Below are 3,851 nucleotides of genomic sequence, written 5' to 3' on the forward strand. Positions count from 1 at the left end.
TCTATTTAACATACAGGTGCATCTCAAAGAATTAGAATATCATCGAAAAGTTAATTTATTTCAGTAATTCAATTCAAAAAGTGAAACCCATATATTATATAGATTCATTACACACAGGGTGATATATTTCAATCGTTTATTTCTTTTAATTTTGATGATTATGGCTTACAGCTAAGCTCCTGAACCAGAGACAACGTCAGAAGCGTTTTACCTGGGCTAAGTTACCTGGACTAAGGAGAAAAAGGACTGTTGCTCAGTGGTCCAAAGTGGTCCAAAGTCCTCTTTTCAGATGAAAGTAAATTTTGCATTTCATTAGGTCCAGAGTCTGGAGGCAGAGTGGAGAGGCACACAATCCAAGTTGCTTGAGGTCCAGTGTGGACTGTATGTTTGTAGTTCTCTAATGGACACTGGTTTGACCAAATCACTGATACTTTAATGTCACTTGGAATCGTCACCAGAAAGAGAATTTGACAGCACCTGTCAAAAGTGATTTTGGTCACACTACACTATAACAGTAAAGTTATTGAATATTATTTTCAATAAATATTCACTAAAATTAATCAAAATCATATTTTTTTCAAGATAACACTTGTAGTACAACAAAGAGGAGCCCATTGATGTGTGAAGTGATTTTGGTTACATTACATTGCATGACAGCGAAGCTATTGAATATTGTTGTTGTAGGTATTTTCCGCATTGCACTTTGTAGACGGTCCCTGCGCACTCGTCTCGCAGCCTGCTGCTCATTGAGACCAATGCCGATTGTCCAGCTCGGAGGAGTCCGTAAGACGGCCCGTTTTAATTAAATTAAGGTTGTAGCTTGTTGTCTACCTCACTACGGTTACAGGGAGGTATCGTTTGTATTTTAGCAACGTTTCGTTAACGATTTATTGAACCGGGAAGTCCGAATCTGTCAATATCTTTCTAACTTTACCTAAGTACATTTCAGAGGGAAATATATATATATATATATATATATATATATATATATATATATATATATATATATATATATATATATATATATATATTTAAATATATATATATTAATAAACACCATACCTCTGGTTATGCAGCATGAGTCTTTATTCAGTTTTAGAACTCTTCCATCGTGAGTCCGGCAATGTGGAAGAAAAGAGTAATGCAAAATCATTTGAGCGTTCTTTTAACTTTAGATGTCGTCCCCTTTGAGAAATATTTAGTAAGAGTCTGCAGTCATGCTAAAGGTTTATGAGGCTGTACTCATGCTGCCTTCCTAAAGATTCGGAACTCGGAAATTTACGACCTGCTACTAGAAAATGTACGCGTACAAGGAATTTGACTCCGGCTGTACATTGCTCTCCACATACATACACAGCATTTACAAATGTGCCACAACAGGTTTGCCTCTTGCTTAACTATTGTCGTCTGGCTTCACCTGTAATGCCAATGAGTTCAATTTAGAATTTTCCAGTTGCACCTACAGCTTGTGCATGATTATCAAACTGCCACTCAACACTCTGTGTCCGCCTCAATGAAAGCTAATCCTAATGAGATTTCATACTGGATTCAGATTCTATAAATCGCTTACTAATTGTCACAATCAGGCTTTGCCTTGTGTGTGTTTCTGTAGCTCCTCACTTCCTTCACCTGTCCCTAATCAGTTCATTCAGTGCACCTGCCCGTCACACTCACCTCATCAGCACAACTCTCCTCACCTGTTCTAGTCACTATTTAAACCCCTGTCTTTCACTCACTCACTGCCAGGTCATTGTTTTGTTTCCTACTTACCCGCTCATTTTGCTCATCCTGTTCCCGGTTTCCCAATCTGCCCTATTTTGCCCTGCCCCACCGACTCCAAGAAGGCCGGATACTCTGAACTGCTGTTTGGTGCAGTCGAGTAAATGTAATGTAATGTACAAAGTACAAATTTTGCTGTGAAATGTAGCGGAGCAGAAGTATTAAGTAGCATATAACAAAGGTAGTAGAAGTAAAATAAAATGTCACAAATGCAGTATATTAGAATGGTTACTGATGCTGATTCATGATAAAATAAACTTCATATATACTTTGTTTAAGCGTTCCATGTGTCTTACCTCAGCAGAGATTCATTTGGAGATTCTGTTCATCACAGTGTGATCCGTCACTTTATCTCACAGGTTTACAATAAACGTTGTTCTCTGTGCTTGACTTTCAGGAAATTCATTGAAGGGTAGTGACAGCAAACAGCACTGTCACAGCTAAAGAGACACATAGAATCTCATGTTGATGACGCCTTCTCTTCTTAACCACTCCCATGAGCCAAAAGAGCACAGAAAAAGCTAAGAGTATAGGAGCTTCTCTGTTGAAGCTTTAACATACATATTGAAACAAATACTAAAAAAAAGAACATAAAGTGATTATAGTGTCCTCAAGCTTTTCTTAACCTTTGAACTCTGACTGTCACTTCCATCTAAATAGCTAAAAGTTTAATTCTTGTGAAGTATGGAAGATTGCAACTCCCTAAATTAAAACGAATCAAATTAAGATATGAAGTTCAATGTATATATATATATATATATATATGGTTATATGTATTTTTGGGATGTGTAGAAATATGCTAACGGTATTTACAGGCATTAAACGTATAAGTATTATGTGTGTGTGTGTGTGTGCTCATTTGCAATAGTGTTGCGTGTGTCATAGAGTAAAGATTTGAGTCTCCGGGTGAGGCACTCACGCGCTCCCCGTACAAAGAGGAAGCTCTGATTCACAGGTGGTTTAGCTTAAACTTATAACTAGATGTGTTGTGAAGCGGGTGAGTCCGTGGGCAACAACACTTTACTAACGAGTAACAACAGGTGGAAAGCAGGAACAGCATCTTCTCTGTCCCTGAGAACGGCTGGACTCCCACACACACAGTGGCCCCCACCCTGGCGTGTGTGTGTGTGAAGATAATGACTCCCTGTGCAGGAGAATGTCAAATTCCTCATTAGAAAGTATAAGAAAAGAGGGAAATGATAGAACAAGGTTCACAAACACAGAGAGGAGGGATGCGTATTCCGAGCCCTGACTTTGTGTCTGTTGCTAGGGATACTTAATCAATTCTTGTGTTGTGTGAAACCATAGATCTATGCATTATATGCTTTGATGCTTGACTTAATAAATTGTTAATACTTATAGATCGTCTACCATCTTCTGTTCATCGAATGTAATTCCAATCAAACGATCTGCGCAGGGTCCTTCTGAAGGTGTAGTCTTTTGGAGTCAGATTATACGGTGGGCTTTTAGCCCGAGGGTAAATCCCCAACAGATGCAATTCCTCTTATAATGAAATGGAAAATATTTGGTAATTAACAATTATTCAGCTTTTCTTTAAAGACTAAATTAATTATATTTCAAAGTGAAAATCTGCATTGCACTGAAGTGTTGTCCACTCAAGTGCTGTATATTTAAGTACAATTTCGAAGTACTTTATCATTGTATGCAACTTTGTACTTCTACTCCACTTAATTTATTTGATATATCGGTAACACTTTATAATAACTACACACTATGAAGCATTAGTTAAGTATGAGTAGACACTTAATTCATCATTTATAAAGCATTGTTCCTACATTAATAATTCATTAGTATGCAATTCATAACAACAGTTATAAATGTTTTATTCTTGATTAATAAGCCCGTCTATTATGTGTTTCATTATTGCGTTTTCATACTTTATGAATGATGGATTCCCCATTTGAAAATGAAGTATTATATATTTTACAAACCAATTATTAAGAAGTTGTAGATGATTAATAAGATAATTTATAAAGTGTTAGTAAATGATTAATAGCTTATTTAGGTGTACACTATTCATGCATTTATATATATATAATGGTTAGGGACTA

The sequence above is a fragment of the Anarhichas minor genome, unplaced genomic scaffold, assembly GCF_050575085.1.
Source record: "Anarhichas minor isolate MPS153535 unplaced genomic scaffold, ASM5057508v1 ptg000055l, whole genome shotgun sequence".
In the NCBI taxonomy this organism is placed as follows: domain Eukaryota; kingdom Metazoa; phylum Chordata; class Actinopteri; order Perciformes; family Anarhichadidae; genus Anarhichas; species Anarhichas minor.